Source organism: Pinus tabuliformis, chromosome Q (genome assembly GCF_031772625.1).
Source record: "Pinus tabuliformis cultivar Carrire ecotype Pingquan chromosome Q, CPIR1, whole genome shotgun sequence".
Classification (NCBI taxonomy): domain Eukaryota; kingdom Viridiplantae; phylum Streptophyta; class Pinopsida; order Pinales; family Pinaceae; genus Pinus; species Pinus tabuliformis.
In genome coordinates, this window is record NC_142296.1 from 874,206,073 (window position 1) to 874,219,010 (window position 12,938).

The window sequence follows — 12,938 nt, forward strand, 5'->3', positions numbered from 1 at the left end:
AATCTAACTTACAACCTCCTTTTGGGATGAATCTGGACATATGCCATGTTGGGTCCCTATAACACTAGTGATTACCCCATTACTATTGTAGTTATACCCCTATTTATGTTGTTGTGCCCCTATTACCCCCATATTGTAACTATTATGCCACATAGAAGCCCATCATTGTTACTGTTGTGCCCTACAATATTATTGTTATGTAGGCTTTGATTGTATTGGGACCACTTAGACTCCTATATATAGAAAGGAGGTATTTTCATTTGTATCATCCAAGAATTTTTCATTTATGTAATGTAAAGGAGGTTGCCCCCTCGAAGAGGCTGAATTCTAAGGCGTAGATTTATCTTTTCTATCTTTTCTTGAGCTGGTTTCATAACATTTGGTATCAGAGCTTTGGATTCTAGGGTTTCACTGCTCCAAACAGGTCATCGTGGCATTTTCGCCATAACTTTTTCTCTGTGATGTTTCAGAAGTCGCAAAAAAAACCCATTTGAGAAGAATTGGCGCTAAACCTTGGGTCCAAATTTCAGAGCTTTTAGCACGATATTGTCGGAGATATGATCTGCGGAAGTTGGACTTTTTGCAGACTCCTGAATTACATTCAAAACAGGTGACCTGGGGAAAATCGTCATAACTCTCTCTCTGAGGATCGGATTGAAATTTCGTAAAAAGGTACAGAAAGAGGACAGACTGTAGTTTCTTGTATGTGTGTTTCAAATTCAAAGGTTGAAACAGTGACTCGTGGCACGTCGTACAAGTTCGCTCTACTGAACCAGTCTAAAAGCAAGTCACTGTGGGAGATTTCACATAACTCTTCCTTGGAGAATCCAATTTGGCTCAGACTTGTGGCATTGGAAAGAGGACACAGAAGGCTACTGCAGGTAGCATTTTCAGAATTGGATGATTCAAAATTACAGAGATACATCAGATTCAATATCAGGCTTCTATAAAGTGAAAAAAGGTGTGTAGTTTTTTTTTAATTTTTGTGTAAGCTTGGTTTAACGGAATTCAAAGGGCATAGTAAAACATTATTATCGGTAACTGATGCCCCGAGGAAAGAAAATGCAAACACCTAGTAAGGAACCTGAAAGCTCTAGCATGACTCATGAAGAAGAGGAAGAAATGCTACATGATATATCAAAATTACAAGAACAAGTGCAACAAATGTCACGCTCACAAAAGCTAACAGAAGCTAAGGTAAATGGCGTGGAATCTAAGATAAAGGGCATGGAAGCTAAGATGGTTGGCATGGATGCTAAAATTGATGGCATGGATGATAAGATGGATGAATTGAAGAAATTGCTACAAGAAAGGGTCACTAATGGTGAAAAGGCAGTAAAGGAAACTCATGATGAGAATAAAAGAAATGTTAATCATGATTCCATAGACTCTAATGTTGGATCGAAGACTCACCATGTTCCAAAAATCGATATGAGGAAGTTTGATGGCAAGGATCCCGCCACATGGATATTACAGATGGAGCAATTCTTCGATCTCAATAATGTGCAAAACACACAAAAGGTACGTATGGCAACTTTATATTTGGAACCAAATCAGTTTGTATGGTATCAATGGCTTTGTTCTCGTAAACAATTTATCACTTGGGCAATTTTTACGGAAGAATTGATAGCACATTATGAGGATACAAAAAGCAACACTTTTTTTAGCCAATTGATAAGTCTCAAACAAAAGGGTTCAATAATGGAGCACATTGAGGAGTTCCAAAAATTGAACATAAGGGTAAAAGATATTCCAGAGGAGCATAGGATTGATGTGTTCATAGGGTCTTTAAAGGATAATATCCAACATGATGTGCGCCTTTGGGAACCTGATTCATTAGAGAAGGCATTCAGGTTAGCAAGAAAAATGGAAAGCAAAATTATGGCAACTAGGAAGCATACCATTCACAACTATAAAGACGGAAGTGTTGTTGCCCATAGTCTTCCACAACCTACAAGGTTGACACCACAACAATTGGAAGAAAAAAGAGCAAAAGGGCTTTGTTACAATTGTGATAGCAAATACACAAAAGGTCATAAGTGTGCTGAGAAGAAATTATTCTACATAGATTGTGAAGAGGAAGAAGAAAAGGAGCAAGAAAGGTCAAAAGAAGAGGATATATTCCAGGAACAAAGCCTAGATGAAGAACAAATAAATCCGACCATATCTTGTAATGCATTGGCGGGAATTACCACTCCTCAAACCATCAAGATAGAAGGACAAATCAAGAAGAAAAAGGTAATAGTGTTGATTGATTCAGGAAGCACCCACAATTTTATTCATTGTAGGGTAGCAAAAGAATTGAATTGCTTCCTATATCCAGCACCAGAGTGTCAAGTGATGATTGCAAATGGAGGAACAATAAATTGTTCTGGAAAGTGCCATAATATCAAGCTATCCATGGGAGAATATGTATTGACTAGCCCAATGCTTTCCATTCCAATGGGAGGTGCTGATGTTGTACTAGGAGTCCAATGGCTACAATCCTTGGGTACAATAGCTTTTAATTTTCAAGAACTTTTCATGAAATTTTCTGTGGAAGGAAAGGAAGTTGAATTAAGGGGTATTGCAGGGAAACCAGGAAAGATAATCAGCTCTAATGGCATGACAAAGCTTCTAAAAAAGGAGCAAAGAGGTGTAATTGCACAATTATGTTCGCTAGATGTTTCCACATTGGAATCATCTATTTCTCCAGATCTCCAAAAAGTCCTGGACAATCATTCCAAGGTATTTGAGACTCCCAAAGGTCTCCCACCTATGCGTGATCATGATCATGCTATTCATCTGATTCCAGGAAGTGTTCCTCCAAACATCAGGCCGTACAGATATCCCTATGTCCAAAAAAGTGAAATTGAACGTATGGTTGCAGAAATGCTAGAGGCTGGTATAATTCAACCGAGTCAAAGTTCTTTCTCAGCTCCAGTAGTATTGGTGCACAAGAAGGATGGATCATGGCGCATGTGTCCAGATTATAGGGAGCTCAACAAGCTCACTATTAAAGATAAGTTCCCCATTCCTGTCATTGATGAATTACTGGATGAATTGCATGGATCAATTTACTTCACCAAGTTGGATCTTCGTTCGGGATATCATCAAATCAGAATGAAGATTGAAGACATTCCAAAAACAGCATTTAGAACTCATGAGGGTCATTATGAATTTTTGGTCATGCCTTTTGGCCTTACCAATGCACCTTCAACATTTCAAGGTTTGATGAATTCAATTTTCAAACCATTCCTTAGAAAATTTGTGTTAGTATTTTTTGATGATATACTAATCTACAGCAAGTCTTGGAAGGATCATGTTGAACATGTTGACAGGGTGTTACAACTATTGGATGAGAAACAATTATATGGAATATTTGGGTCATATTGTATCTCATGAAGGAGTTAAGGTAGACCCTAGCAAAATTAAAGCCATTAAGGAATGGAAAATCCCCACATCCATAAAGCATCTGCGAGGATTTCTTGGGTTGACAGGGTATTATCGCAAGTTTGTTAAGAATTATGGGAGAATAGCAGCACCTCTAACAACATTATTGAAGAAAGATTCATTTTCATGGACTTCGGAAGCAACAAAGGCCTTTGAACATCTTAAAGAGGCAATGTGCCAAGCACCGGTCTTAGCTACGCCGGACTTCACAAAAACCTTTATTGTGGAATGTGATGCTTCAGGAAATGGAATTGGTGTTGTTCTAATGCAAGATGAAAGACCCATTGCTTTTGAAAGTCGTCCAATCAAGGGAAAGTTTTTAAGCAAAGCTATTTATGAGAAGGAAATGTTGGCAATACTCCATGCACTTAAGAAATGGCGACCCTACCTAATGGGAAGACACTTCAAGGTAAAAACGGATCATGATAGCCTTAAATACTTTTTAGAACAAAGATTATCCTCTGAAGAGCAACAAAAGTGGGTCACAAAGATGTTGGGTTATGACTTTGAAATCATCTACAAAAAAGGGAAGCAAAATGTGGTGGCAGATGCACTCTCAAGAAAGGATGAGGATGTGGAAGCATTGTTGTGTGCCATTTCTATTATCCAACCAGATTGGATAAACGAAGCAAGGGAGGAATGGAAGAATGACGAAGAAGTGTGGGCACTTATTCGAAAGCTACAACAAGATTCCAGTACTTCTGATACATTTAGCTGGCAAAATGATTCGTTATGGTACAAAGATCGCTTATACCTCTGTAAGAATTCCCAGCTAAAACAAAAGATTCTTATGGAATTGCACACTTCTCCCTTAGGAGGGCACTCAGGATTTTTAAAAACTTACCACAGGGTTAAGAAGGAATTTTTTTGGGATGGCCTTAAATCAGATATTCAAAAGTTTGTGGCGGAATGTTTGGTTTGCCAACAAAATAAAGTTGAAACAATTAAGACACCAGGTCTATTACAACCTTTATCCATTCCAAGCCAACGTTGGGAGGAGGTTTCAATGGATTTTATCACAGGTTTACCCAAGTCTGAGGGAAAGAGTGTCATCATGGTGGTAGTTGACAGACTTACCAAGTATGCACACTTTTGTGCATTATCACATCCATTTAAAGCCAGTACAGTTTCTACTGCATTTATGGAAACAGTTCAAAAGCTACATGGAAACCCAAAGATTATTGTAAGTGACAGAGATCCCATTTTCACTGGAAATTTTTGGACAGAATTATTTTCTTGTCTTGGTACTCAGTTAGCTCATAGCTCATCTTATCATCCTCAATCTGATGGGCAAACTGAGATAGTAAACAAATGTTTGGAAGGATATCTTCGTTGCTTTGTATCTGATAAACAGACACAATGGGTCAAATGGTTGCCTCTGGCTGAATGGTGGTATAACACTTCCTTCCATACAGCAACAAAAATGACCCCATTTATGGCACTTTATGGGTATCAACCACCATCCATCACATCATATTTAAGAGAAAATTCTAAGGTTCAGGCAGTGGAACATCACATCGAACATCAACAACAAGTCCTCCAACTCTTAAAGGATAACCTCGTGTTGGCACAAAATAGAATGAAACAACAGGCAGATCAACATCGCAGTGAAAGAAGTTTTGATGTAGGTGATTGGGTATTCCTACGGCTACAACCATATAAGCAAATGTCCCTAAAGCAAGCTAAGAAGGATAATAAATTATCACCAAAGTATTATGGTCCGTACAAGGTGTTGCAAAAGATTGGTACTATGGCATACAAATTGGAGCTTCCTGCAGCTTCTCGATTGCACCCAGTTTTCCATGTTTCATGTTTAAAGAAGGTTATAGGTGACAAGCTCCCAATTCAAACAATATTGCCAGAACTTGACGAGGAAGGAAAAATTATATTGGAACCGAAAGCAGTCACAGAAACAAGAACTCGACAGCTACGAAATCGATCAATTTCAGAGTATCTTATCAAGTGGAAGAACTTATCCGCTGAAGATTCCACATGGGAGGATGAGAATTTTATGCAGAAGTATCCAGAACTACTCAAGCGTTGAGGACAACACTTTTTTGAAGGAGAGGGGCATGTTGGGTCCCTATAATACTAGTGATTACCCCATTACTATTGTAGTTATACCCCTATTTATATTGTTGTGCCCCTATTACCCCCATATTGTTACTATTGTGCCCCATAGAATCCCTCATTGTTATTTTTGTGCCTTATAATATTATTGTTAGGTCGGCTTTGATTATATTGTGACCCTTAGACTCCTATATATAGAAAGGAGGTTTTTCATTTGTATCATCCAAGAATTGTTCATTTATGTAATGTAAAGGAGGTTGCCCCCTCGAAGAGGCTGAATTCTAAGGCGTGGATTTATCTTTTCTATCTTTTCTTGAGCTGGTTTCATAACATGCCATGCGAGCTGTGGCTTCATCTCTATTTCGTGTCATTCGTTTCCCTCATCAGGGGAAGATCATCACAGTAGACCAGCTGTCTTTCTTAGCCTCCTCTTCCGATGGAAATGTGCCCTTTGTGGAGCATACCTCCATCCCATGTGAGAGTGTGGGAGCTAGACTCTTTAAAGATCCTGCCCTTATGGGTGTTTTTTCACTCCCACCTCCCAATGTCGCTCCTATTAATATGATTTCTATCCGCTCTGATCCTTGGGTTCTTCCCCCCACTAATCAGATAGAATCTTGGGGGGATGAGATGCCGTTGAGTCCTGATGAGCTCAACTATGTCGAAATTGTTGCTACATCAGCTCCACCCTATGAATCTACTCCTTCGAGCAGAGCTATCAACTCATATGGTCATTTCCCTTTGCTTGGAGGTGACGCTTCTTCAGACCATTTAAAGGAAATGTTTCCTTCTGATGAAGCCATTATCGAGACCATGTCTCTCGAGGAACCCCCTTGGTCTGATCATCACCATCATTCCTAATTTCTCCCTGCCCACAGGGAAATGCTTACCTGTCTCCAACAATTTTCTCCCTGTCTCCCATCTGAACCCCTTCAGACACCCATTCAAGTTTATCAAGTGTCTTCTAAAGGGAACATGGGAAACATCACGCCAACTCAACCAATCAACATCTTTGTTAAACCTGGGATTGTTGAGCACATCCATGTTGGAGTGACTTGTACTCCGAAGGAGATTCAACTCTATACTAATCTTTTTCGCGAATTCCGTGATGTGTTTGCTTGGTCTTATGAAGAAATGCCTGGCATTGATCCTAGTATGCGTGGCATTGATCCTAGTAATTTGATCGATGCTTAACATTCGAGGAAGCTGAGCGAGTTCTAAATCACTGCCATTCTGGCACCTGTGGTGGTCACATGTCTGGATATGATACTGCTCAAAAGATCCTCTGTGCTGGTTACTTTTGGCCCTCCATCTTCAAGGATTGCATTCTTGCTGTCCTCTCCTGTCACGAGTGCCAAATCTACCAGCGAAAGATCCGTGCGGCCCCCCCTCCATTGCACCATGTTGTTATCATCGGCCCTTTCACTAAATGGGGCATTGATTATATGACCTGTAACCCTCGCTCGACAAGGGGGCAGGGGTATATCATCGTTTCCGTTGACTACTTCACAAAATGGGCTAAGGTGATGCCCGCACTATCTGAAGATGGTCACACAGCGGCACAATTTTTGTTTAATCATGTTATCTCATGGTTCGGAGTCCCTTAGGCTATTGTTACTAATCATGGTAAGCATTTCCATAATCATATGATGAATGAGCTAACAACCCAGCTAGGCTTGCGGCACAGTAGCTCAACACCATACTATCCTCAGGCCAATGGTCAAGTAGAAGCTGTCCACAAGGTTCTGGTTACGATGCTTCAACGCACCATTGGCATGCACAACTCTAACTGGCACTTGATGTTTTTCTTTGCCTTATGGGCCTACCAAACTTCTGTAAAGGATGCCACTGGTTTCATACCGTTCCAATTAGTTTATGGGTTGGAGGCTACCCTTCCCATCAAGTGAGAGATCCCTTCTTTGAAATTAGCAGTCAAATTACTCCCCAACACTACTCCGGTAGAAGAACGCCTTCTTTACCTAGAACAGCTAGACGAGACTCGTCAACTAGCCTCTCTAGCTTTTGAAGCACAGAAGAAGAGAGCGAAAACTCACTTCGATCATAGTGTCCATCCTCGTTCTTTTGTTGAAGGAGATTTAGTCCTGCTCTACAATCAAGCAAATGATAAGTTGGGGGCAGGAAAATTCGAGCCCATGTGGCACGGGCCTTATATTGTAAAGCGAGTTTTGCAAAAAGGGGCCTACGAGCTGATTGATTATGAAAGGAACCCTCTGGATAAGCCCCAAAATGGGCTTTACTTGAAAAAATATTATGCGTGAACTTCATACACTTTGATTTGTACATACGTGTGTTTTTAGCAGGTGTGTGTGTGTGTTTTCATGTTTTGGCTTGGTGTGTAGGCGTATTGCCGCTTATTGTGTCTTTTGCTTCTTATGTAGATATCTAGTGCACCTTACGTTGGTTTCACTAATGGTGCCTGTTGTAGTACCCGCAACCTGTGTTCTGTGACATGGGTGATCTATGATCCTCACGATGAGTTGGTAGACCTTCAAGGTGTTTGTCTAGGTTGTACCACGAACAATGTCGTTGAATATAGTGTTGTTATTGAGTTACTGGCCGAGGCGATCAATCTCAATATTCATACATTGGTTGTGAACCTGGATTCTTAGCTTGTTTTCCACCAGCTCAATGGGTGATATTTCATCAGAGACCATTAGATTTTAAGGTTGTATTTACGTGTTAAATTTTTAGAAAGAAATTTTGATTTTATTACATATCAGCATATTCCACGAAGATTAAACACATTAATTGATGCATTGGAAAACCATGTATTAGACAAACATTCGTGTAACATGTAATCAAAACAGCATATAAGAAGCATGTAAAACACAATAATAAACCATAGGAATATGTATATATATATATATATATATATATATATATATATATATATATATATATATAAATATATATATATATATATATATATATATATATATATATATATATATATATATATATATATCGTCTAGCACACCGAGGCGCTCAAAAAATAAGTGTATACGTCCAAATAGAGTCTGTTTTCTCCATACATTCGAGACACATGTCTCTCAAAAAATCATCAGCAGGAAATAAAACCTAGGCATCTACTGCAGTGGGTTATGCTCCCTATAGCACACCACCACTCGTGTCACCCGTCTCAACAGGTGGTGCACCCTAGGAACCACTCCTACTGTGTGGATCTGGAACGCTATGGGGACCTCCTCAACCCCCATGTAATCATGAATCCCTGCCGTCAGGCCCTCATAATTTCGGGCCACTGTCTCCACCAGATCATCAACTGGAGGAGCTAAGGCTAGCGCTGCAATTCCCTGTGCATCCCTCTATGCCTCTCAAGCCAGCCCGACGGGTCTCACTGGTCACACATCTACAATACCATAGAGTTCGTCAATAGGACATATACATGAAAAAATCTAAAAAACATCATAAAAAATAAAATGCAAAAATAATATGATCAAGTGTCTTACCACCATCATCCCACTGCTCTCTAGCGGGCAGCTGCATGTCAGGATCTCCATGGAAGTCCATGCCAGCATATGGCTAATCCTCAATGAAGATCATTTGGTTCTCCAACCACTCTCGAAACAATGTCCCCCACGACACTGGTCGTTCGCCACCTCCTCGGGGCATAACATGTGCCCATCGTGTGGCCCTAGTCTCACGTGGTCTGAGAAACTCCTTATCCATGTCCTATAACTGCAATTCCAACACCTACTCCAGCATGAGTGGGACTAAGATGGACCTGTAGCCGAACTACTTCATCTCTCCTCGACGACATTTGGTAAGTTGTCTCTTCATATTGTTCGTCAGTATTTCTGCCCAGTTAAACATGGTTGGGTTGAGACATTCGAGAGCGAACTGAAGATGGGTTTTTGATGCCTCGTGTTGGGCTTGAGAGCCCGCTACCCGTGTCACCATGAATAGCATTGCATGAAGAACCACGTCTTCCATTGTCAGGATTTCCACCTTCCCACTTCTCAATTTGCGTGCCCGTGGGCACACTTGAGCCATTAACATCTCTAGAGAATCATCCCCGGGTCGCTGCCCCTCTAGAATGGGCCTCTCACCACGACAGGACAGCCCGGTTAGGAAGTATATGTCTGTGGCATTGAACTTGATGTCTCAGCCTCGGATTATGAATTTCCCATCTGTTGGATTCTAGGCACGGATCAATAGCTCCAGTAAATCGGGTTGAGACCAAAGGTGCAAAGTAAGGAAGAATTTTAGCAATTTGCATGCACGTAATGCATTTCGGCATCTGACATCAGTAAAAGCTTCCACGTCATTATCATCATGCATTCATTCCTACTAGACAAACACCATTATGGCCTGCATGATGAGAAAAAATGAATTAGCACTTAGTTTGCAAATTTTAATCCATAATTTGCACAAAAAAATAATTTTGCGTCACCATCGCATCTGCTTTAAAAACAGACGCGATGACACGAGGTTTCCAGTTCAATTTTCTCATGGAAGTACATCACTTTCCTGCAATGATCGGAGAACGTGTGTAAATATTTTCGGTCATCGCGGACCCGAGCAGTATACCCGCGACGACCAAGCGGCGGAGCCCGACTCAAATAATTCGCCTAAACTAACACATCTGACGTAAAAATGCATAAAAAAGACACTGAATTGAAGTGCGGGAAGAAGTCTATCTACCTAGAAGAAGTTTCAGGATGAACAATGGACGAATGGGGCTGAAATCAACTCACCAACTTCGGTGCTCCAAATTGCTCCAAGGTGAAATGAACAGTACCAATGGTAAAAATGAATGAATTACCCCCCGTTTTATAGTAATTTTTGAAAATTAAAAGATTATATTTTATAAATGTGGTATTTTTTCTCATTTTTATCACATGGTTAGTTAAAATTTGGTTTTTTTAACTATGTTTCTATGTATATTGTTCATTTTATGTCGAATGGGTTTACGTTTGACGTGCTTTGTGCAGAGCTATAGGTAGTGGAGTTATGTCAACTTCGTGTACACTTGATCTGTAAAGTCATATTTAACGCTCTTTTCCAACTTGAAAAATGAAAAAATAGCTGAATTGTTCCTCTTGACTCGTTAAAAGAAATAAGAGGTGGTAGCCTTTAAGCTCTTTTCCAACATGTAAACACGAAATGATTGTCGGGCCTTTGTCATTTCAAGCTTGTTATTGGTTACGAAACGACGTGATTTTGATCGCTTTTCTACTTTTTCAGGTTGAAGTCACTAGTTACGAAAAGTATTCCTCGATCGTAATGGTCGGGTGATTCTTTCGAGTATGGTTTTATAGTTTTTCGAGCTCGAGAGACACAAATCTATGAAAAAGGACCCCTTTGGAGTTTTATTTTCTGTGTCTTTTTCAAACTCACTAAACATGAAAAAGGCTCCGAGTTTTACCTATGTCAGACTTGTTAAACCCCGACGACATTGGACTCGTCACCATGACGAGACTTAAGCTTCTCCTTCCTAGGGCTCGTTAAGCCATTACTAGGTTGGATTCAACCAATGGTCGAACTTATATTACAAGCATATGCTATCCCCTTCAAGCTTGTTTTCAAAAATAATAGGGGTACTCGCCAGCAATGGTGGAGAAACTTTGGAACTCATCATTGGCAACCAGTCACTCTTGAACATCGACACTTTTTCTTCTTGTCGGGTTGGGACATCCAAACATCATCATTTGGCCTTCCGCGGGTTTGGGTTGTCATTTAGCCTCATTCCATCTGATTCACGCCATCTCCATTGAGCCTCTGATCCCTTGGTACCTGAATGCTTCCACCCTCTGGAGTCGTGTCGCCAACATGTTCAAGAGTATTATCCTTCTATAGTTTACACCTTTTCCTTCTCTTTGATACTCTGTTTCACCATCTACCGCTTGTTCCTTATCTCGTGTCGTTGATGGGGGAAACATTATGGCCCTCCTGCGACGGGTCGTCTCCTATCAACATCAGCTCATTTTCTAGGAGATTGATCTAGAGATCCCCTTTGGTACCTTAGAGCTTTCATGCCTCAATGGCAAGTTCTTCACACCTGATGGTCGACTTTCATCATTGGTCATTGATTGGGTGATTCCACGAGTGTTTGACTTCAGCTCATTTTTCACACTTCGTGGATTGTGCTAGCTAGTACCTTGAGAACCATTAGCATTATTGGTGGTTTCTCTCACGCTTGTTAACAGTTTTCATCATTGACCGGTAATCAAGTGACTTTCTATCATGCTCAACCTCAGCACATCTATTCACATGCTAGAATTTGTACTATGATTGGATAGGTTCAAGAACTCGAACACAGATTACCCATGTTCGGGCTGCGTGGATCGGTGTGTGATTACATGACTCATTAACGGGTGGCTGCGACCATACCTGAGTATTCATGGATGGCTATGACCATACCTTTATCATTATCATGGTCTCATTAGCTACATGGCTATGTCCATAGCACAGACCTAGTTCGTATGTCTTTTGGATGGCTGCGCCCATGCCTAGACTACATGTACTTCATTATCAGAGATATCAGTTGTACTTGCATGTAGGTTCTTCAAGATGGTATTCTAGCTCGGTTAGTTTCGTAAATCATTTCACCCCTCCCACTCTCTCGGGCTTCATACTTTAGGGGGAATTTGTTACATAGTAATTTGTCACTGTCTCCACTCCGGTCCTGCTACTGTGTCATGTGTCCAAGTCAAACATGCTCATATTGAACAAAATGCTCTCTTGTGTTGCCGAATGACCCACTTTTCCTAAGTTATCTGCCTCATCATGAATATGGATTTAATATATGGGCTGAAGGGCACTCATAAACAGTCCAGTTGCGCTGCCAGTGTTAAAGTACATCTGATTCCCGTGATGGTCCGATTTCATGCTCCAGCGCGAGGTTACTTATTATCTTTAGCGATGATCTGACTGGCTACATTGCTCACTAGCGATGTCAGCGCTAAGGATCAGTTATGCCCCCACGATGATCCAGATTGGGCAAGTTTGTTCCAACAGTCGGCCTTCCAAATGACTCCAGACCTGGTTGTTGGCATAGTTTGTATCGCCCTCCTTTCTCTGGCATGGCAGTTCCATCAATTGTGCTACCTTCCTTTGGGATAAGCTCACTCTTCCACCTTTCATGGAGACTCCTTCTCCTATTTAAACTCTCGCAATTGCTATGCATTGCTAGTTTTCTGATAGTTGGCTAGTTGAGCAGTGCTGTTAGTGTTTGTGAGTTTGCTAGATAGTTGGTGTGAGTGTGAGAAGTGTGGGATTGTTGATAGCTTATGGAAGGTTGTGAAGTGCCCTTAATCTTGTGTAAAACTTATGAGTGAGAGAGACTTATATATTGGGAGATCCATCTTCAAAGAGTGAATGCTTGAGGAACATGCTAGTTGGATCCCTCTGAGAAGGCTTGTGACGTCAAGACTTTGGTTGTAAGCTTACTCTTA